Source organism: Equus asinus, chromosome 22 (assembly GCF_041296235.1).
Source record: "Equus asinus isolate D_3611 breed Donkey chromosome 22, EquAss-T2T_v2, whole genome shotgun sequence".
In the NCBI taxonomy this organism is placed as follows: Eukaryota; Metazoa; Chordata; class Mammalia; order Perissodactyla; family Equidae; genus Equus; species Equus asinus.
Window position 1 is genome coordinate 43,116,595 of NC_091811.1, and position 25,064 is coordinate 43,141,658.

The 25,064-nt window shown below is 38.1% G+C and overlaps 1 protein-coding gene and 1 pseudogene across 1 annotated transcript in view; both read right to left on the reverse strand.

Annotated features, from left to right (window-relative positions):
• The window catches only part of SLC2A13 (solute carrier family 2 member 13), a 332,721-nt gene that overhangs the window by 22,834 nt on the left and 284,823 nt on the right, over positions 1 to 25,064 (reverse strand). The window lies entirely within an intron of this gene.
• On the reverse strand, positions 12,483 to 24,983 carry LOC139041616 (mitochondrial import inner membrane translocase subunit Tim17-A pseudogene; annotated as a pseudogene).

Consider the following 25,064-nt stretch of genomic DNA (forward strand, 5'->3'; position numbering starts at 1 on the left):
ATAGCTGGGTCATATGGTAGTTCTATTTTTAATATTTAGAGAAATCTCCATACTGTTTTCCATAGTGGCTGCACCAGTTTGCATTCCCACCAGCAGTGGATGATGGTTCCCTTTTCTCCACATCCTCTCCAACATTTGTTATTTTTTTTGTCTTGGTGTTTATAGCTATTCTAATGGGTGTAAGGTGATATCTCAGTGTAGTTTTAATTTACATTTCCCTGATGATTAGTGATGCTGAACATCTTTTCATGTGTCTACTGGCCATCTGTATATTTTCTTTGGAAAAATGTCTGTTTAGCTTCTCTGCTCATTTATTGATCAGGTTGATTGATTTTTTGTTGTTGAGTTGTATGAGTTCTTTATATATTTTGGAGATTAACCCCTTGTCGGATATATGATTTGTAAATATTTTCTCCCACTTGGTGGATGGTCTTTTCACTTTGTTCCTTGTTTCCTTTGCCTTGCAGAAGCTCTTTAGTCTGATGAAGTCCCACTTGTTTATGCAAAAAGGATTTTTTGTGCCATCTATCTCAAAGAGCTATTTTGAGGTTTACATGAGATAATGTATGCAAAGAACTTCACAAGGTATGGGTAAGAAATCATATTTCCTGGAGATATTTTCTTGAACCTGACTCTTCTTAGTTGCATTAATAGCATCCTAATTCAGACTCTTGAGTGTTTGTGTCATCAACTGCATCTGTCTCTGTGGCAGACTCGATAGTGTCACCCCTCTATAATCTGTGTTTCCTGATGTTCCTGCTCTTGTTTAACCCTCTCCCTTTGAGTGTGGAAGTGACCTGTGACTTGCTTCTAACCAACAAAATGTGGCAAAAGTGACAGGACATGTGATTAAGTAAGATTACAGTGCTCTCCAGCTGAAGTCTCTCACTCCCTTGCTGGCTTTGAAAAAGCAAACTGCCCTGTTGTGTGATGCCAATATAGGGATGCTCCTTGAAGGAAGTGAGAGAAGTCTTTAGGAGCTGAGGGTAGCCTTTGGTTGACAGCTAGCAAGAAACTGAAGTCCTTGGTGCAAAAGTTACGCAGCAATAGAAAATGAGTAATAATTATTTTTCCTTCTTTTAGCATTCCTTTCTTCAAACTACTACCCCACCAAGTTGAGCTCTAGAGCATTGCTCTTGCCACCTCACGGCTGAAAAACCTTCATCCCACTTGTCCCAACTATGAAATGGGGCTTGCAAACTTTGGGTGCAGCCTACCTTATCCTATACTCCTATACAAAATCCTTTTCTCCAAATAGACTAGACTACTTCTTTTCTGAACCTGCTTTCCAGACGCAGCATCTTCTATTCATGCCATTTCCTACAAGTGAAGGCAAACTCTCAGTCCTCATCTCCACCATCAAAATCTACCTCAGCCCTTAAGGCTAGTACAGATGCCACCCACTCGCCTTTCTGCAGTATTCTCACTCTCCTCTCAGTGCTTTTCATTGTCCTCATTTATATCATCATCACATAGTGCTCTGTGTTATCCTATTTGAATATACTCCCTCTTCTACTGCTCTGGGCACTCATCCCTGGCAGCAGAGCACAAGGGCTAAAGGCATAGAGTCTAGAGTAGACTGCAGGATTTTGTATGTTGGTTCTGCTACTAACCAGCTGCATAACTTTGGGCAAGTTACTTAACCTCTTTGTACCTTGGTGTTTTTTTTTTTTTTTTTTTGAGGAAGATTAGCCCTGAGCTAACATCTGTTGCCAATCCTCCTCTTTTTGCTGAGGAAGACTGGCCCTGAGCTAACATCCGTGCCCATCTTCCTCCACTTTATATGTGGGACGCCTACCACAGCGTGGCTTGCTAAGCGGTGCCATGTCCACACCTGGGATCTGAACTGGTGAACCCTGGGCTGCCGAAGCAGAACGTGCGCACTTAACTGCTGTGCCAGCAGGCCGGCCCCTGTACCTTGGTTTTCTAATCTGTAAAATAAGAGTCCCTAATACTTCCTACAAAGATTAAATACAGTGATAATTGCTTGGCAGAAAGAAAGCAATTTATTGTGTTTGCCAAAAGAAACAGTCATTTTTGTATCCTCCCCCGTTTTAAAATCTCAACCTCTAGCCCATAATAGTACTCTCTCTAGAGACAAATAGTCATTAAATGATGAATGAAGGCTTGACATTTGCATTTGTTTAACTGTGAGTAGGAAACAGCATTAGAAATCTCCTGATCAATAACTTTCCACCTTCATTTCCCACCAATCAAATAGCCTTTTGAGTCATGAAGATCTTAAAATGGGAAAATAAGAAAGGGGGTAGGGAGAGGGAGAGGGAGGGGGAGGAAAGGAAAAAAACCTGGAGAGGGGAATGTTTACAAATAAATCACTAAAATTCACTGAAAAATTCTATTTACTATTTTCATTCATTATTATCAAAGCTCCTTGCATGATCTCTTGCTGAAACCATGGAAAGTAGCATATTTTCTGGTAGGCTCTGTGCTTGCTCTGATGTACCTTTTCAGCATCTGGCCAGGCACATTTATATACGTAAAAGCCCAAGTAACTTCTTGTCATCCTCGTGCTGATTTTAAGGACAGCACTGCAGGCACTGACTTGGCAGAGTTACTCACTCAGCAATACGTAGACAGCTTAAGGACTAAGAAAGTGACATCACACCTGACCTTCAAAATATAAACACCAGAAATCCCAACTAAAAAAATAAAAATGTATATTCCAAATGTTATTGCAAAATACCCTCCTGTTTTCCTGGCTTAGTGACTGCTGGTAGAAGAACACAATGCTCGGGAGAAAGAACGAAAATACTTTGACATCAGTGTGTGGGTTGGGATTAGAAAAAGTCATGCTCTCTGATGGGGCACCTTCTCCCCACATCCTAGAGCAAAAACAGAAAATGACTACAATAATGGGAGCTGCACGGAGGATGCTGCAGTGGACAAAGCAACAGAATCGTACGCAAGCAGGCAAAATATGTTTCATTTTGGCAGAGTGAGAGATCTAATCTTTACCAGCAGCGTGACTAGACTGACAACCTGATGGTAAAGCAAATAAATGATCAGTTCCCTGTTTCAGCCACGGAACCCACAGTGCTTCCTTTAATAACATATCTAGAAATGTACAGCTCTCTTTGAAGGTGAAACAATTCTCCCTTGCCTACTCAACACCCACCTAAAACCAGTTCATATGTAGAGCTATTTCTGCCTGTTTTTTGTGTTATTTCTCCATCAGATAGCTAAAGAGTTTTAAACCAAGAAATAACCACAGGAACTAAGTGATGCAACTGCTCTTGCCACAATTAACCACAAGGAATTTATTCCTTGCTTCCTACACAGCACATGTTTTTTGTATTGCTCCTTTATTCACTTTGAGGAAATTATTTAACTGCTTCATGTTCATAGATGGGAGATGGGAGAAAATACAACCAAGAAAATACACAAAACTTCAAATTTCATCTATTCAATCCTAATCATTGACAAATCTATAGAATTTTCCCTCTTCCCAAAAGAGTTGATAAAAGATCTAGGATTTTGGACAAGGGAAGGGAGGTTTACTACGGTTTGTGTGACACATCTGCTGATCTTCTACTGGGTTTACTGCCTGTGCTTTCCTTGCCAGTTCATGACTGAGAAGTGTGAGTGAAGCAGCACTTCATCTCAGTTCCTGATGTGGGACTGTCATTTCTTTGAACAAGATCATTAAGCTATCACCTCAAAACAAAATGGATACCCCTAAGGGTTAACTTGAATCATTCTCTATCTATAGAAATTTATGATCTGATTACACAGTTATAGTCTGAGGGTGGTGGTGGAGAGGTACCTAGAAAAGGATAGAGTGTCCCTCCAGGCAAGGACACCTTCATTCTTCTCTGAGGAGAAATGAACACAATGCCAACCAGTCAGAACTAGGATGATGTAAATGTACAAGCAACTCAAGCCATGAGAAATTCCAACTTTCGGGCATCCCATCCAAAGCAACCAGGAAAAGTGACTGTTACAAACTTGACCCCTTACTACTCACACACGTTAAGTTCTGTTCACTAGCATAATTCCTATATGAACTAACATGAACTAAATTTATGTCAAGGGTGGCAACATAGTATTTAAACTCTAACATGTCTGTTGTTAAATAATTTTGGCAAAGTATGGCTCCCTAGCTTGCAGTGTGCAGACCATGCTGAAGATCTTGGCCTTGGACAATTTTCTATTGTCTAGCCTTTTTTCCCCTGTTTTTATGTTTTACAGTTTTCCTGCAGAGGACTGTCACATGAAGGCAAGGTGGAAAAAAGTCATCTATTATCTTTTGTTAATTACCATTATTTTCTGGTAAAAAGAAAACCTTTAGAATTATTGAGACAATTAAATCATAGATATGGGTAAATTTCAAAAGCATTAGAAATTTGGAGCTAAAGGCTATTTTTTAAAATGAATTAATAAAGTTTTATTTATATATAAATCGCTGTACCTAAACCACTTACCAATATGTTGGCTAGCTTGTTATATACCCTAAGTGTGGGAAATAGATGGACAGAATATGAGTGGGCAAGCAAATGAAAATAATAATACTTAAAGCCGTAGGAGATACAGTAATATTGGCATAATCTTTAATTCTGGTAAGAATTTAAATTGGTATAATTTCCTCTTGGAATGAAATCTGGCAATTTTTACATAAGAATATTCATACCCAAACATTCATGACCCAAAGTCTTGTTTCTAAAATTTATCCTTAAGAAATAATTTAAATGGGAAATACTTCCACTCTAGTTTTATTTATCACAAGCTTAACATAGATAAATAATTAGAAACAATAAAGATATACTACAATGCAGGATAGTTAAGTCAATTAAGGTACAACAAATGAATAGAATAAAGCAGCCACTAAAATAATAATTATAAAGTAAGCTGGGCCAAACCACAAAGGTTGGTCTGGGTTTGAAGACTGGTCAAAATGTCTTAGACTCAACTTAGGTTACTTTCATTTTGGTACCAAACTGGCAAATAGTACAACAGATGTATGCACAATCAACAACACGTAAGTGGACGTGGTCCTCGGTTCCCTCTCCGGTTCCTCCCACACTTGTGCCTGAAGTTCTGTGGTCAATGTAGAGGGAAGAATCTGCCAGGTCAGAGGAGCCCTGAACTCTGCCTTGGCGAGAGTCCACATTAGCAGTGGAGCTTCCACCCCATTTCCGAATCAGAAAAATTTTCCACTGTATTACTTTATAAGAAAACACCTCATCATTCTTTTTCCTACTATGTCATCACACCTACAGCAAGCTTGGTCATGGTCTACTTCATGAAGATTACCTGGAAACATGGAAAAGGCCTGGAAGTTGGCAGTGCAGGAGATACCAAACTATAAAACATTCTCTAGGATATAAGGTTGTACGGATAAGAGAAAAATGGAAACATGGAAAATAGGAGGGAAAAGGAAATCTATTGAGATGATTATTTTTACTTTTGAATTTATAGTTGTGATAACATCACTTTGACAAGATGGGAGAAACTTTAGTGACTCACAAACAACTAATCTTGGGCCTCTTCTTCCATTTCTTTTTGTTTCGCCCTAAAATTTTTCCCCTTGTAAAGGTAGGCATTAAATTTATTAGCCATTCGCATGCTTCCACTGGCACTGAAAGGACGGGAACTCTTGCCTTTGAAGTACATTACCTTCTCCATCATGCTGTTTCTTAATATTGCCCCAAAGTCCTCAAAGCACTGGTTTCCATATTTATACTCCATAGTCACTATACTGCTTCCCGTCCTACAGGGCCTGCCTTTGCCCACAGCTCCAGGGTTCCCCACGAGCAAGTGGCAATGCTTTGCCCCACAAACTGCCTGCCTGGCTGCAACTATGTTTCACACCAAGGCTGTCAACACCCGTGGTATAGAGAGAGTGGATGCTTTATACCAGAGAATGACTTGACAGTTTATATTCTCTCTCTCAGAAGTCAGAATAGGAAATATCTGAAGAGGATAGAGCCATACAGAAGGGGAAAGACTCAGAGAGAGAAGAGAGTAAGCAGAGGTCATAAGAAGGGTCAGGTAATTGATAGTGACAGAGGAAGTGCAGAAGAGGGAAGCCAAGAGCAGCCTGCTGCCAGTCTGATGAACAGTATTCCAGATCTCCATGAGGCAGCGCTGAGTGGAAGCTGAGACTTTGCTTTCTTTCCTATTTTCTTCCCCTTACTTTTCTATGTAACTTTACCATGAAACTTCTGTTAACAGAGAAAATCAAGGGTGTCTCTGTTCCTCTCAATGTGAAAAGTTCTAACAAAATAATAGCTAAGTTCTTAGAGCACCGATCCTGATTCTGAAACTATAAAATCCCACAGGTTCTCAAAAAAGTGTATCACAATCGCCATACAGCTCCATTCCTGCACCAAGATTTTTTCAAACACTGAAAGTACAGTATAAAAAATTAAAGTAACTTTCCCCGTGTAGTCACTGTGGGAGGGGCTACCCTGATTCCAACTATGCTGTACTACAGTGGTCATATCTTCTGGAATTCCTTTTTGAATCATATTCAGAATCTGCTGCTTTGTCACTCAAGAAAACCAACCTTATTTTTTCACTTTCTACTTTGGGCTCTCTTCCTCTCCTTCCCTTTCCTTTTGTTTCTTGCCATCATGAGCCAATCATATGAGGAGCTGTGTTAAGTACTGGGTGAAATGAGTGACTGAACCAAATGGAGTAGAGGTGGGGAAACAGTATAATTGAAATAATAGCAGCAAACACAGGATAATAAGTTCATTTGTGTGTTATGGCTCTAGCGCCGTAAGAAATAAGATGGATGTTGCTGAAGGGGGTTGTGTTGCAGCCACACTGCTCCATCATTGGTATTTCAGTTGATAGCCACTTGCTGTGATATCCTAAATGATGCCCCATATCTGGCACAATGTATACATTTGTGAAATACTGAGTAAATAAATGAAGGAAAGGCTTAATGGCTTCAATAGAGTCTATTTTGCTGGTTACTACTAATTTACTAATTTAATAACTTTAATAATTAAAAACAATTTTTTCAAATAAAAATAACACTACAGTAAATGAAATTAATAATATAATTTATAATGGGACCAAAGTTATTTCTTTGGAACAGGGTTATGATTGGCCCTCATGTGACTGTGCTGTGACAAGGATCTCGTGATGGTAAGTTATACCATCCCTCTCAAGTTCCAATTCAGATACCTGAGCTTTTTCCACACTTACGGGTTCACTCTGCTGCCTGACTTCTTTTATTCCCCTGCAATACTTGGGGACCTTTCTCCAGTGAGGACACAACACCTCTATCTTCCCTCTTCCCTCCCCAGGCTTCAGAGGCCAGTTCTTAACACATTTTACAGATAATCAATGCTCAATAAATGTTTTTAAAATAAAACAATAAAAATACTGGTACAATTCCCATTAAGATCTGACACAAATTTCTCCACTATATATTGTAAGCATTAGAGAAGATGTGTATTTGTTGTCAAAAGTTTTTAAATTCTAAGAAATTTATCTCTACTTAATTTAAAAACTTACTGCCTGTGGCAGTATGGGAGAGACACATTTCCTTCATATGCATTGTGAAATCCATCTGTATCATCTCAAGCTTTAAGAATTTCAAGCCACACCGGAACTCTGATTTAATTTTCTTTCTACCGCAAGAGTGCCTGCACAGTATCCGTCGCTCATGTTTATTTGCAGGTGCATGGGAATGAATGTGGCTGATTTATTGCTGTAGGCTATCTTGATGCAAACAATGGTATAATTTGTTTCTTGGATTCTTTTCAATCCATTCTACAGCTGCCTTCCATCAAGTGTGAGTTCTATAGCTTCTTTATGAAAGCTGTGCTCCCAACAGAAATGTCCTTGAGTAGCTGTAAATCTTCACGTGATGAAATTGACTAATATTTGTATAAAGTTTTACCATACACAAAACACCTTAATATACATTGACACATTTAATTCTCATAATGATCCAAAGCAATAGCATCGTTATTCCCATTCTGCATACGGGACAAGTCTTTTTAAACTACAGCGACTTTCCTAAGATTATGTAGCAGCGGTAACATTGAAACCCAGACTTCTCTGTTTCCTTCTCCTTCAACATAATCATCCTAGCAGTTCATATGTATATGAAAACTTCCTTTTCTTGAGGTTTCTTACTTTTTATGGAATTTAAATGGAAAAAGCATGAGATGAAAACTCTGCTTGAAATCTCCCCTAAGTCAGTGTTGTTCTTTAAAGTCAGTAGTAAAGTCAGTCAGTAAAATTCTAACCAAAATGAGTAGAATAAAACGCTTCCCAAAGAGCATTAGGAATTACAACAAGCAGCATCTTGGCCTCTGTGTCTTTATATTCTCTTTTGACTCAGTATCCATTTTGCCCCAAAGCACAAAACAATAATTAGAAAAGAAAGGATACTTATATGAGCTGGAAGTTAAAATATCATGTAACAATCTCGATAACTAGATAATTCATTTGAGGGCAGTGGTGCCAAAAGCATGAATGGATGACAAAGAGAATAGTCATTCTGATGCAATAAGATGGCAGTGTTAAGCAGTCTTTAAATAATACATATTCTAAAACACAGAGCTACATCATGAGTTTGTCTGATACAGTCACCTCAGTAAGGAATTAAACATGAAAAAATGTTTCCTCTGAAGTTGCTTAGAAGATGAAAATACATATGGAATGTCTTACTGATTACTTCAAAAAGAAATTGTGCCATTAGTTATTGATGTTAGAATTTTATAAATGATGAGGAGATAGAAAGTCATTATCATAAAAGTATAAACTGTAAGGCAGTTTCACATTATCTCAAATTTCTGCTAAAGTGAAAATGTAATAGCTTCACAAATTAAGCATTTTCACTACAAACTGCCTTTTTTCTCACCTCCTGATTTATACAGAAACTTCTGAAACACCTTACTGGTTATCAGCAATGAAACAAAACTATGAAACAGACAAGATGTGTCTCAGTCCTTCCAAATCAAAGATGGTTTCTCTTTGGGTGAATGTATAGCTTTAGAGGTCCATTAAAATCTACTCCAACCTTCCTTCTACTCTATTCCTGGTACTGAGCAAAGCAAATTATGTCACACCTACCAAGGCACTCCTCTTCCTAGAAACAGCCCTGGCTTCACACGGGTGGGGGGCTGGGGAGGAGAGGCCCCTGCATGGTCTGCCTCCTCCTCCAGCCTTACCTAGTACCTCCTCCACCTCACTCACTACCATCACCCTGTGTCTCAGAGGCCAGCGCAGTGGCAGGCACACAGCTGGGGCCCAATAAATATTTGTTAGATGAATCATTTTTACCATTTGACAATGTAACAATAAAACATTGCCTGACAATTTTGAAATTTGTTTATTTCCAAAACAATTTTATCTAAGGAGAGAATGAATTAGTAATGTAATGAGTCCTTTATTCTTTGTATGAATTTTTATATAATTTGAAAGTTTACAGTAGGTAAACTTACATATATTTTAACTCCAAGTAATTACTGCTTTGATTAATTATTTCAACAAATAAACGTCTTGTATTCTAGGCACAAGAATAAGCATTAGAGAAGATGAATTTAAATATTCATTTATCCTATCATTCAACAGTCATTTACTACAAGCTAAGTGTCACTTAAAATTGTTAGATACACAGCCAAAATCTATTGGCAGGTGAGATGGGAGTTTTTATATTTCCCAACACACACACACACACACACACACAAGCACTATAGAAGAGATATTAGTGGAAATCTGTGGTTTTTTTCTTTAGAAAGAGAGAAAAGGGTCTTGTAGCAATGGACAAAAGTGGATGGGTGGCTTGTGTAGGACCCTGACATAGCCTGAAGGAGGGGACTTGACACATTTGCCTGTATTGGTAGAGCTGTCTAGGAGAGCAGCTCTAAAGCCTGGTAATGAGGAATATTCTGAGCAAGTGAATAAGCAATGGGCAATCTTAGATTATGGATGTCTCGTGAATATATGAACTGGGAACTACTCAAGGTCTGGGCTCTCTCTTGGATCCTAAGTGGACTTGTACACTGTGGGTTTACGGTAACCACCGTCATGAAACCATGCCTAGAAATAAGGCCAACGTATTAGGAGATAGAGAGTCTTAGAGGAAAAGCACATATTCTACAACTTAAGAAAGGCTTGCTATACTTTTATTATGAAGTAAAGGGCAGTCTCCTATTGAGAATATTTTGTGTTTATCTTGGGTAGAAGTTTTCCCAAAAGGGTCCCTGACGCTGATAGTATGTCTCAAAGTTCTATCCTATAAGGAAAAGGGGGGTCCCCAAGCGTCTGAAATGCACATTCTAAGCAGACACTAGCATATACAGAACACAAAATTCAGAGATGGGTCTTCAGGGACTGTTAGATCAGTCTGGCTGCCCTAACCACAAGAGAGAAAACTCAGAGTCAGAAAATTTTAGGAGTTGGGGAAACTTCAGACACAGAATATTAAATCTGGGCTCAACCTTGGTGAGTGAATCATTCTTTGTGTTTCTGTACCCTGTGTGGAGCGTGGGAGATAGCTCAAGGGGTTAAATACTTTATCTAAATCCTCTCTCCTGTAACAGGTACAAAGACTATTTTCCCTGGAAGAAAGTGCTGATCAAATTTAAGATTTCAGCAAATGGCCTACTTTGAGCTCTTTTTTTGTCCCATTTGCCTTTGTTCTTGGTGTAGTGCCTATAAGAGCTTCAACATTTTTATATGAATCAAATCATAGTCACAATTAAGTTTTCTGTAAATGTTTTTTTCCTTAAAAAAATTAAAATTGGAGCCCTGTAATGTAGTAAAACAATGTAATCAACCTAGATGTTAAGGTAAGCCTCTGATCCATATATCAGAAGTGACTCAACTGGTTGAAAGCGACAGAGGAAATGGAGATGGAGTTGGGTATATGGCCAGTTTGTACAGAGGTTAACAGCACAAGCTTTGTAGTGGAACAGACTTTGGTTTGAATTCTGGCTTAACTGCTTACTAGCTTCCACTAATGACCTTAAGCTAGTTATTTAACCTACCTGAGGTTCACTATCTTCATTTAAAAATGCTTAGCATGGGAGCCGGCCCAGTGGTGCAGCAGTTAAGTGTGCACGTTCCACTTTGGCGGCCTGGGGTTCACCGGTTTGAATTCTGGGTGTGGACATGGCACCAGTTGGCAAGCCATGCTGTGGCAGGCGTCCCACATATAAAATAGAGGAAGATGGACATGGATGTTAGCTCAGGGCCAGTCTTCCTCAGCAAAAAGAGGAGGATTGGCAGATGTTAGCTCAGGGCTAGTCTTGCTGAAAAATTAAAAAAAAATGCTTAGCATGAAATTATTATTACAAAAACAACAGCAGTTATTGTTGCTATTAATAAAAATGCATGTATTCTGAAGGCCTGGGCCCCAAAGACAAAAAGGAATATTTTTTCTTCTATAAAGTTCTATACATTACAACATTCCCTTGTAGATATGATCTGTTTCCTAAAGGAGAAGGAAATAACATCATCTGGGTTCCTAGGACATTATTTTTTCCTTCAGCTCATTTTATTTATTTATCCCAGTCACAATCTTTTTGTTAATCTTTTTGTAACATTTTGGTATACTTCCTTGGCTTTCTCTTTAGTCCTTATTGAAACAAGTTTTCTCTTCATGCAATCATGAATAAACTTATTCTTATTTCTATTCAGTAATGTAAACACTGTCTTTTAAAACATTATGATAGGGGCTGGCCCCATGGCCGAGTGGTTAAGTTCATGTGCTCTGCTTCAGCAGCCCAGGGTTTCGCTGGTTTGGATCCTGGGCGCGGACATGGCACCACTCATCAAGCCATGCCGAGGGGGCATCCCACATGCCACAACTAGAAGGACCCACAACTAAAAATATACAACTATGTACTGGGAGGCTTTGGGGAGAAAAAGGAAAAATAAAATCTTTTAAAAAAAACCAAAACATGATACATTTTAGGATGAAAATGAATAAATAGCAAGAGACAAGAGAAGGTGGCCTGTGAATAAATAAATAAATGATGATACAAAGTTAATGGAAACACTCAGGAGCCTCAGCTTATGATTCCTCATAATCTAAAAATCCAAAGGGCAAATACACTACGTTTATTGATGATAAACTGCTATTTGTTAGACATGAACCCTTCCAGGGAGGAGGGGTATTATCATTTACTAAATGCACAGTTCAAGTTTTACTGGTACTAAGATAATACATGTGATGCCGTTAATTCCATCATAGAAATGTGACCCAAGTATGAGAATGTATCCTAAGAACAATTACATAGTAATAAAAATAATACTCTGTTTTTTTTGGTAAAGATTAGCACCTGAGCTAACAAGTGTTGCCGATCTTCATTTTTTTTTCCTGCTTTTTTCTCCCCAAGTCCCCCCAGCACATAGTTGTGTATTTCTAGTTGTAGGTCCTTCTAGGTGTGGCATGTGGGACGCCGCCTCAACGTGGCCTGACGAGTGGTGCCATGTCCGCACCCAGGATCTGAACCAGTGAAACCCTGGGCCGCGGGAAGTGGAGCGCACGAACTTAACCACTTGGCCACGGGGCTGACCCCAAATAATACACTACTTGCTGCTGTATATATACAAAAAGTATTCCACTTCTAGGAGATTTATGCACATTGAAATGACTAATCATGACTCTCTACATGTGCAAAAGAATTAGGAACCATCTAAAACTTCCCTAAAAATACTCGAACTTGCCTGTTTAGGTCTCTAGTGATATAATCCTGCTTATATCTTTGATAAGCACAATTAACAGAATGCTGACTCTATTAGAAAGTAGCTCAATGCTCAAAGCTGCCCTGCAGCCTCAATTTCCAAACTCCAACCACTTATCCACATGGATCCCATCATCATGAAATAAAGATTTTGGTGTACTTAGAGTTATTTTCCCATACATATTTAACAATCTAGTTTTTGTGTGTGTGTGCAAATAAAATTAGGTTCATATTATAGTTGTCTTACAGCCTGTGTTAATTTGTTAAAATTTATCATACAAAGAGTTTTAGAAAATATTTATGTACACTTTAAAGAACAATAAGATAATCACCGATTTACTCACCAACCAGGTTAAGAATGACATCATTATCAGACTTTAGAAGCTGTCTGTGGGCCACTTCCTGATTGTATCCCCTCCCTTGGCCCCACAGATAACCACCATCGTTAATTTTGTGTTAATTATGCCCTTGTCTTTCTCTATTATGATACTATTTATACACGTACTCCTAAAAAATCAGTAGCTTGATTGTGCCTGATTTTGAATTTAATATAATGGAATATTGTATGCTTTCTTTTCTGACTTGCTTCATTCTTTAATGTGCTTTTGGGATTCATTCACAGTGATGCCTTAGCTGTAGTTCATTTTCAGCTGAAAAAGGTATATACTTTGTATATACTTGTATGAATATACCAGTTTAGCCATTCGTTTCCAGTTTCTAAAAATTACATATAATGCTGCTATGAACAAATTTTTAACATGTCTCCTGGTGCATGTATAGAAGAGTTCCTCTATTAAATATAGGGAAGTGGAAGTGTTGGATGGTAGGTATGTGCAGTCAGCTTTACAGACAACACAAACTGTGTCCTAAGTAGCGGTACCAATTTAGATTCTCAGCACCAGTGGGCGGGAGAGGACTGTACCCTGCAGCCCAGCCAGTTTTTTTTTTTTAAATATCTGCTAATCTGGTAGATAAAGATGGTACTCTATTATAGTTTAAATTGGCACTTTCTTGATTAAGAGTGTGAGCCCCTTTTTCATATATTTATCGGCCATTTGAGTATCTGCTTTTATGTGAGACATATATAATTAAAAATTTTCTAGCAGCCACATTAAAAAAGTGAAAGGAAACAAATGAAATCAATTTTTGTCATGTATTTCAATTTAACTGAAAATATTTTTATTTCAACATGTTTTCAATATAAAAATTCTTAAGAAGATATTGTACATTCTTTTTTTTTTGGTACTAAGTTTGAAATATGGTGTGTATTTTACATTTACAGTACATCTCAATTGAGATAAGCCACATTTCAAGTGCTCAAAGCCACAGTGGCTTGTGGCTATCCTACTGGGCAGCGCAATTTAGATACTAAGCCTTTGCCAGGTAGATTTACTGTAAATATCTTCTATCAGTGTGGGGCTTCTTTTTTAACTTCTTTATCTTTTCATGAATCAAAATTATGAAATTTAACTTGTCAAATATATTTATAATTTCCTTTATGTTCTGCATTTTCTTTAACTGGTTTAAAAAAACCCTTCACTTTCCTTGGGTCATAAAGATATACAACTATATTGTCTATTAAAAGTTTTGCAGTTGGCAAATAACATGGTTATGTATGTAGAAAATCCAAAGGAATCAACACCAAAAAAAGTTACTAAAATAAGTGAATTTAGCAAGGTTGCCTTTTTTGAGATCAGTATATGAAAATATATTGTATTTCTACATACTAAAACAAACCACCGGAAATTAAGAAAAATTCCATTAACAAATAGCAACAAAAATATAAAATATTTAGGAATAAATTTGACAAGATGTGCAAGATCTGTACACTAAAAACTACAAAACATTGCAGAGAAATATTAGACTAAATAATGCAGAGATATACCGTGTTTATGGGTTTATTGCTAAATATATCAATTTTTCCCAAATTGATCTGTAGAGTCAACACAAACCCAATCAAAATCCCAGTAGGCTTTTTGTAATTGACAAGCTAATTCTAAAATTCATAGGGAATTGTAAGGACCTAAATAGCCAAGACAACTTTGCCTCTGTCTTAGCATCCCATTGGGGGTTCGTGTACAGTCCTTAGAGATGACTGCTGCATGTACGTCCCCTCAGAACCTTTCTGATGTGAAGCCAACCAAACTATCTGCTGCGTGGACTAGCTGGTCCTGACTTCTGGGATGGACTCTGCCGTGGGTGGAGGGGGCTGGGGCTGCTGCTTCTGGATATTCCTGACAGAAACCCAGTCTTGGCTCTGAACAATCCTCCAAAGGTTGTTCATTCATCTGCTCTGCCTCTTGGTAGGAATCCCTCTCATTAAATGTATCCCCCTTAGCCACAGGTGATCCCTTTCAAGACCCCCAGTGGATGCCTGAAACCGTGGATAGTACCGAACCCTATATATACTGTTTCTTCCTGTACATGCATACCTATGATAAAGTTTAATTTATAAATTAGGCACAGAAAGAGGTTAACAACAATAACTAATAATAAAATAGAACAATTCTAACAATATACTGGTAATAGAAGTTACTGTAGATCTTAGCAACCTCAGCATATGATTTTTTTTCTTTCCTTATTAAGTCGAGAACTTTCACCTTTTCACTTAGAGGAAGCACTTTATGGCTTCTCTTTGGCATATCCGAATTGCTGGCATCACCACTCTTGCATTTTGGGACCATTATGAAGTAAAATAAGGGTTACTTGAACACAAGCACTGTGATACCACGACAGTTGTTCTGATAACCAAGACAACTACTAAGTGACTATCAGGCAGGTAGTGTACACAGAATGGATAGGCTAGACAAAGGGATGATTCATGTCCTGGACAGGATGGAGCAGGGTGGTGTGAGATTTTATCACGTTACTCAGAACAGCACACGCTTTAAAACTTACGAATTGTTTATTTCTAGAATTTTCCATTTAATATTTTTGGATCACAGTTGATTGCAGGTAACTGAAACCATGGAAACTGAAACCATTTTGGACCAAAGTTGATCACAGGTAACTGAAACCATGGATGAGGGGGGGACTACTGTAATTTCTTAGGGTCATTCAGTTAAGCAGCAACATACTTTCAAAACAAATGATCTCAGAACATTATCTCAGAACAGAAGCAAAAGAAACTTTAACCCTAAAATCGACCCCCATTCTAATAACTTTCCTTTTATCTCAATGGGCCCATTCAGGTTGGCAGGTATAGGACTCTTGTGTGCTTTGTTCAAGAGGAGGGACTGTGGAGAACCGTAAACATTTTCTGCTCTGAACTTACACCTACTCCCTTGTTCTCTGGTACTGAGAAACTAACCCACTCCCTCTAAATTCCTCCTTTGAGCCAACAACTCCTAGAAAAGGAGGTAATGGCCTGCAACAGCCAAACTGCAAGGAAAAAACTCACTTCTGCAAGATTGCAACACCTGTCTGACCAACATCCACCAACCCTGCAGCTGGCGCTTGGCCACTTTTGTCTCTTTTCCTCTGTAAAATCCTCTCTTCATTTTCAGAGAGAGACTTCCTTTGAGTATGCTCTCTGTTACAACTACTTGAACAAAGCACCTTTTCTGTTGCATTGTGAGATTCAGAGAACTTTTGAGCAACTGACAGAATTTTACTCTCATTCTTGAAAGATATTTTCACTGGGTATAGAATTATAAATTGATGTGTATTTTCTCTCAGCATATTGAGGATATAATTCATTTCTCTTCTGGATTCTGTTGAGAAATAAGCTGTAGGTCTAATTGCTCTTGCCTTGAAGATGATTTCTTCTTCCACCCTTTTAAACTGCTTCTATGATTTTTTCCCTCTCTTTGTTGTTAAGCAATTTCACACCAATGTGTTTAGGGTGGATATCGTCTTACTTATACTGCTTGGGATGCTTAGGGCTTCTTAAAGCTGTGGATTCAAATATTCTAGAATATTTTCAGTTATCAGATCTTCAAATACTGCCTCTTCCCCATTCCCTCTATTTTCTCCTTATAGAGCTCTGAGTTGAAGTATATCAAACTTCTTATCCTAACCTCTCTTATCCTGATCTCTCATATTCTTTGTCTTTGTGTTTCTTTAGACTTTGTTTAGGATAACACGCTCAGATCTGTCCTCCAGTACATTAACTGTAAGTCAAATCTGCTGATAAATCTATAGAACCAAATTTTAAACTTAATTTATCATATATTTCTTTTCTAGAATTTGATAATTATTTAAAAAATCTGCTACTCCTTGCTTGTATTTTCAAAATCCTCTTTTATTTTTAAAATATATCAACCACGGTTATTCTATATTTGTCTAACAAACCCCACACCTGAAATCTCTGCAGGGCCATTACTGCTATCTTGTGTTTTATTGACTTGATTTTTGTTCATGGTGCCCTAGTACCTTTGTATTTTTTGTGATTTGGACTGTGAACTGCTCGTTTTCCTGGAATTTTAGACACCTGGGGGCTGCTGTAGAACTGGAACCACTTTAGAAAAAATCTTCAGCTGGAGATTTTTACAGACACAGGTGGCATGAATTCAGGCTGAAGCCCATGTAAGGGCTGACTTCTGGTTTTAAATTCCTGGGATAGGGCATTTCCCCTCTGTCCATGCAAGGGTTGTGAAAGGAAAGTTTCCTTGTTGTCCTTTTTTGCATTGGAACATGTCTTTCTTTAATAACAGCTTTACTGAAATATAATTCTCATGCCATAAAATTCATCATTTTAAAGTATATAATTCAGTGATTTTTAGTACATTCACAGAGTTGTGCAACCACTACCACTATCTAATTTTAGAACATTTTCATCACTCCAAAAAGAAACTCCATCCCCGTTAGCAGTCACTTCCCAGTCCTTCCTTCCCCTAGCCCCTGACAACCACTAATCCACTTTCTGTGTCTATGGATTTGCTTATTATGGACACTTTATAGAAATGGAATCATATTGTATGTGGCCTTTTAAAAGTGGCTTCTTTCACTTAAGATAATATTTCAAGGTTATATATGGCCACTTTCATATTTCATTCACTCTCACAATTCAGGGGATAGCCCTTGACGTCCTAACTTTACCTGAGTGTGACCCTGTGATTAAGTTTTGGCGATTAGAATGTGAGCAGAAATAAGGTATTTCACTTCTAGGTCATTTTCTTAAAGGAAAGCTGCTTGCCTTCTTTTTCCTTTTTCCCCATTTCCATAGTCTGGCACAAGGTCTTGGTGATGGTGAGTTGGCTGAAACTATGTAAAGAGTATAGTCTTCAAATTAACAGAGAAAGAGAGTGGAGACCTAGCTCCCTGATCATCTTCTGGTGCACAGCCACAGGGTTAGTACCTCTGAAATACTGAAATTTATTGAAATAAACTTCTCTGTTGAGGTTGGTCTTTCAGTTATAACAGTTTAGCCTGTGTGCTAACGTAATGAGAACACAGTGTCATTTATTTTGTCATTTGCCTACTGATTATTATTCCAATATTTTTAATAATACTATTGCTGCCATGAACATATATATCTTCGACTTCCTCTCCAATTATCTCCTTATAACACAATTCTAGAAGTAGGGTTGCTCGTTACCTATAATGTGTGGACATTATTAAGCCTCTTGACACATGTCTACAAATTTCCATTTAGAAAGATGTCTTGTTTTACTCTCAACATCAGTGCAGAAGAGTGCTTTGTTTGCTCACTTAAAAAAACTTAAAAGATAATAACCTAAAAAGTGCTATTTGGTAACTTGCCTAGGGTAAATAATAGTAAGTAATGAATAGTGAAAACTATTCATTTTATTATTTGTATAAGTTCTGATGCTAACAAAACAACAACACACCTCTCTTCTAGTGACTTAAAGTAAGCATCCCTAAGCCTTTCAACTGGGAAACAATGGTAAAAATTGTATTATGTTTACAATATAATTATCTTTAAATACAGTGAAAATGCTAACATTTTCAGCATATGCTGAACTTATTTTGGATTTCTGACTTGCATTTCCTGAGCTATATTTATAATGTTATTTTCCCATTTCAGCTCAATATTTTCTCATTTATATTGTGGTTCTGTAGCAGAAAATGGTTTTCTCTTTTCATAAGCAACAGCAATTGTGAAAAATATTGTAAGTGGTGATTTGACACAAAACGAGGAGCTAATCCAATAACCCATCTCTTCTAAAGTAGCTAAATATTTCAGTGGGTTTCACAAAGATGATGAAGACAACAGCAACCCTAATTTTTGTTGTCTCATGTTGGTAGCTTTTATTCTGTAAGAATGATAAATACCATCAGATAATCTAATCATAGTCCAAGATACAAGTGTGCTTTAAAATAGAAGTTAATGAATACATGTTATAGGCCAGTTACAGTAAACACAGATATACACAAACATTGAAAACCAGTCATGAGTCAACCTACACATCCCATCCATATGAATATAAAAGCTATCGTTTTCATTAAAATCTACCTCAAACATGATTTTTATTCAGAGCTGTGGGAGGCAGCCTGCAGGATGTCCCTCAATGATCCCACCTCATGGTACTCATGCCCTTGTGTAGCTCCCACTGAATAGTTAACCTATGTAACTATTATTGTGGAATGATGGAGCATGACTTCTGAAGCTAGTTAATAAAAGCTATTACGACTTCTGCCTGCCTCTCCCACATCACTCGCTCTGGAAACCAGCTGCCATGTCATGAGGACACTCAAGCAGCTTAATAGGGAGCTCCACAGGAAGAGAAAATACAGCCTGACTGACAACCAGCATTGACTGGCCAGCTGCAGTCAAGCCTTCAAATGACAGCAATCTCTGAGTGTCACTGAACCAGAATGTCTCAGCTAAGTTGTTTCTGGATTCCTGATCCATAGAAACTGTATGGCACAATAAGTGTTTATTGTTTGAAGCTGCAAAGGTTTAGGATTATTTGTTACATAACCTGAAGAAGAAACTGAAAACAAAAGGTGACACCTTAATAGTAAATCAAAATCTATATTCCCAAGCAACTTTTGATTCATCAAAAATTTATAACATCCCTATCATATCTAAGAAGAGTCCTTTAACTTCTAACTGTAAAGCTGGTGCTTCTCTCCTGCGTAGACCCTCCAGCCTTCTGTGTTCAGCCTCCTTGCAAGGCACATACATACACCTCCCAGGACCCCCCACCCCAGGCTAGCGCGAAGGCAGAGGAGAGACTCACGAGATACATCAGCTCCATTCTGGGCTTTCCTGAGCTCTCAGTACATTTCCCATAACACCTCTGTATAACCATAAAAACCTCTCATACTCCTTTAGCACTAAATGAAGCTTAAAATACTTTATAAATGGTCCCCAAAATAAATCAGGGTAATGAAAAAAAGGTACTGCCTGTCTTCAAATTATATGCAATCGCACCATCCCTACTCCCCATTCCCACCTCAGGAAAGGCACAACCACCTGGAGAATTGCAATGATGTTTTTAAATTTCAAAATTAACTTTAATTTCATTTTAATTTCAAAATTCAAGAAAATTAACGTTCTTTAATTTTGAACATTAGCACCCCCACGGTAGGACTGATCCAGAGTCATCTCTAAAATTACAGTAAAAATAAGCTTCACTTCCACTGCCGCTGGCAGAGTAAACCAAAGAAAGGAAACACGTATGACAGCTCAAAAAAAATCTGACGTTTAGCTAGCAGCTGGGTCAAAAAGATTGGAAAAATCAAGGCTACAAATTGGTCTGTACAACTAATAGCAATTCAAAAGGTGGAAAATGCATCTCAGTGAAATGCAGCAACTGAGTGATTTTAAAGTAAGGCCTATTATACAAAAACATGCTCAGAGACCAAGACAGATAATATCTTCACAGCACTCAAGTCTGACAATTGAGGCGGGTTGGTTGAATCATGAGTTCACATGACTCAGAAAGAAACTTGGTAGAACTTTCAGCTCATTGGTCCAGAGAGAATCAAATTTATAACAGCATAATTTGTAAACTGTCAGAATCCTTAGAGTATGAATTTGTTCCCAATCTGCAGTGGAGCAGCTGATACATACAAAATACATAATGAAGATTGATGCCCAGCTTTTTCTGTGGTTCCATGAAAAACAGATCCTTGCTGAGAAAACTTATATACAGTATTTATTGTAATATTTAGTTGGACCTATTCCAGTCTTCTTAGGACATGACAAAAATCAGGGCAACTCTAAAACTGCCATTGAGCTTCCCTACCCAGGCATCCATCTTCAAATCCTTGGCATTTTTGCAGAAAGGTAGTTGGTACTGACATGCTTTGAATGAAATTTGTAAACTGAAGAAATATTCGTGGCTAAAATCTCTTCTGGGAATGGTATAAATTGGAATGCAAAGTATGCTGAGTAAGATTTCGCAGGGCTATTTCCAAGGGGGGCAGGCTTGGAAGAACTGGGGCTGCCGTGGGTAGCAGAGTCAGAAGCAAACAGAGAAGCTCCCCCAGAGATGATGACAATCTACTTGAGAGGGCCAACTTTGTGGCCTAGCCTAATTTCCCCTGGCACAAAGATAAGATTCAAAATTGGTAATAGTCCATTTTCAGATTATTTAAAAGGCAGCTGAATAAAAAGATTACTAGAGCAGAAAAATTCACCAAAGGTACCAGTGCTGGGAGCAAGAGGATTTAATTGGGAGTCAGCTGACTTATTTTCTTGTCCCAGCTCAGCCATTAATTAATTGGTCTTGTAAGCTTTAGCAAATCATTTAAAATGTCTGGGATTTGGTTTCCTCATCTGTATAATGAGAGGACAGGACAAGAATCTGGGACTTACTAGTTTGTACAAAATCAATATTGTGTTGAGGAAGATTCTCAGGCTGCTTGGAAACCCATTAGGAAAGGAGACGGTAATCAATTAGTAATGTCTGCCAGGACAAGGTGTGGTGGAAGAATGGCTGGAGAAGTGCACAGCCATTGGACTCAATCATCTTTAAGGGCACTTACAACTAGAACATTCTACCATGTATTCATTGAACACAACTAGCCAGAAGACCCATTGATAGGTTATTTCAACAAAACTACACCTTTAGGAAATATAAAGAGCTGAGTAACAAACAGAAAGAAAATTCTTTATTGTTAAAGCCTGTTAATTCAAAGAGGTAACAATGACTGTATCAAAGCAATGGATGTTCAATTAAAAAAAAATAAACAATTTAAAAAAATGGTAAGTACTAGGTTACACAGATAAAACTCTAAGATCATGATCAGAAGATGGCTTTGCATTTCCCAGGCCTGAGGCAATATTAACTGTCACAGGTATAAGAGCTGTCATAGGTATAATAGCAAGTACTTCATTAAAGCCCCTATACTTGGCCTGTTACATCATTGTAAAATTCTAAACAGCTAGAGCAGCATTTTAAAACTGATGTAAGCTTTACATCGTAAATTTGAAAAGAAAATGCAATAAGAAATAGAGCGGGCAATGGACTGCCACATTTTTAATCAGTAGCATTGCCGCTGTTATTAATCTATTTCTCAAGTGCTATCAGTTAACAAAAGCTTAGTTAAAAATGTAGATTAATCAAACAACAAATCAGAAATGATTTAAAGTAATTTTAGGCCAGAGAATTTACACATTCATAAAAAATACTTTAAAGTACTTTTTGATGAAGTTGTAAAAAACAGAAGGATAGGGAAACCACACTGAAATGAATTCAAATGCATTTCTTTATGAGACTTAGCACTAAGTTATCTGACCATAGTGGATGGCCTGTCCTTGGATCAAGGGTATGTGAAACCCAGTGGCAAGAGAATATGTTAATGATAAATATCAATATCACTGACTTTTTCAAGGTAATAAAACCTGCTTAAGTCCATATGATAGTTTGAGCTTTACTTGAACACTGAGAATAAAATAAAATTGGTATTCAAAAAAATAAGCAAAATCTGTCTTCATAAATTCTTGGAAACCTAGATTACGCTAATATATTTTTTCTAATAAACATCACCAAATATCATTTTGTAATAGAATGAACAAAACTATAAACATTTAAGGTCTTTTTTTTCTTTTGGTCCCAGAATCCATCTTTAAGCATCTGAATGGGAAGAATATTTTTCTTACTTCCAAGCTAATCTTTTAAAACTCTGATTTTGGGTTTACTTTTAAATCTATTAAATACATATTTTGTTTGAGATTTTCTGGCTTTAGGGATAGTGTTAAGTTATTCTGACATATCTTTGGCCTTAAAATAGGTTGCTATTTGTAACACTGGAAATAATGGACTAAATTATTTACCCATTGAAACAAAATATTTTTTGAGCCAGGTATCATTCTAGGTGCTAGAGCAGTGAACAATACAGAAGTTTCTGTCTGCACAGTTTATATTCTAGCAGTTGAAGATAGCTAGTAAATAAGGAAGCAAATAAATAATTTCAGGTAGTGGTCGTTGACATGAAGAAAAAAATACCAGAGTGATAAGACAGAGAAAAATTAAGTGGAATCAGGCATTTGACTAGCTAGTCAGGGAAAGGAGAGCCAGCTTCATGAGGATGTGACACATATGACTGCACAGAACCCCACACTTAGAAGAGCTGACACATGGTTTAATGCTCTGCTGTCACTTCCTGAAACTTTTAATAAGAGGCCTTGCACGTTCCTTTTACACTGAGCCCTATGTAGCCAGGTCTTGCAGAGAAGTACGATTGTGTTTTTTTTAAAAAACATTTTATTCAAGCACCCAGTAAACATCAAACCTCCAGTGCTCCCCCACCCTCTGTGAATTCTTCTCATGTAGACATGGGTCTACCGGAAGGAAGTTGTGTCTGCTGACGGCTCCGATGGTGACGAATGAAGACACAGTGGCCTCAAAGGTACAGAGAGTTTTGTATCTGACATCCTTAAAACCAAGACACAGGGTATTTTACTTCCAAAGTGAAGAGTGCGTGTTCCGCCCTAGCTGTCAATCCAGAAAGTATGCACTACGGAAGGATCCATGTGGACTCGGCACAGTTCTTCTCATACATGAGCTCCCCTGAGTGAGGGGGGAGTCTAACTACAAAACGTGCCATTTTCAAAGCACTCATTTAAAGCATTATTATTATTATTTCAAAGCATTATTTAAAGTGTGTGAGGATGAAAAGTAGAACTCTGCAACTTATCTTAAAATAAAGAGCAAGTTCCAGGAGTTTTTGTTGTCTGACTAACAGAACACGCAAATTCAGGCAGTGAGGTCCTTAAGGAATGACATACATCTTTCCCTGTTGTCTGCCCTGTGGTCCTGTTATCTCCTAAGCACTTATTATATTTCCTTTAAAGATATAAGACACTTACCTTGCTTACAAATGCAATCCAAGTGTGAATAAATAAATGTATTATCTCTTAACACCCCCCTTCCATGTTCCTTTAAATAGAAAAATGTGCTAAATGTCCCTTCATATCCTGTTGGGCGACAGCTGTCCCACCTATGGTTTTAAAAACAGACTGTAACTCGATCTTCTGAAATCCTTTCTTGAACTGCAGCTCATTCTGTTGAAGAAGTCCTGGGAAAGAAGTCCTATTGATATTGTTGGTAGTCTCCAAAAGGTGAGGACGGTAATTGGGCTGAAGGCAACTGGGAGGGGTTTTCAGCAAACTGAGGACCACTGGGAAATTGTGCAGAGGCAAATCTTGTCAACAAGATACCAGCTCCTTCAGTTAAAGCTAGGAGAATGCCACCCATCGTGGCTGACCCGACCATGGCCACTGGTCCATTTCTCCTGGCCAGGATGGCTCCTGTTAAGGCACCACTTGTGATGGAGTTCCAGGGGGTCTTCCTTCCCTCTGACCTGAACCATACTGGAGTCAATCATGGAAAGCTCCCCAAACTGCAAAGCTCCCTCCCAGCTGCGGAGCCCTGGTTTTAGCAGCTGTCAAACTCGTGTGCAGTCTGTGGTTTACTCCCACTGGAGAACTGCGAAAGCCTTTGATTGCTTGAAAGATACCACCACCTATAGTACCTATCGTAAAGGCCCCCCTGACAGTCATCCACAATTAGCCAGGGGCATGGCTCCCATGCATACTCCTCCATCTTGGCTCCGGCAGCCGAGAAGTAAGGTCTGAATGACAAAAAGGGGCTAGATCTATGCGACAACAGTGGAAGGACATTCTTTGAGAGGGAACAGCGATATTCTGTTGCTGCAAAACAGCAGGGTTTCTCAATCTTGACATATTTGAGAAACAGAAAGAAGACTAAGTCGATTGATGCATGGAAGTAAGAGAAATGCAGTGGTAGCAGACGAGGCCAGAGAAGTACTTAAGGGCCAGTTCATATAGTCTTGTAGGAGCCTGGATTTTTATGTACGCACAAGGATAGTGTACCTGATGATAAGGTGTATGAAAAGAAAAATCCACCCACTGGCAGAGAGACACGAGAAAACGTGTCTGTTCTGGTGTAAACTGAGGTTGAAACACTATATATTATGTGCTTGTGTGTGTGTATGTCTTGTGAATAT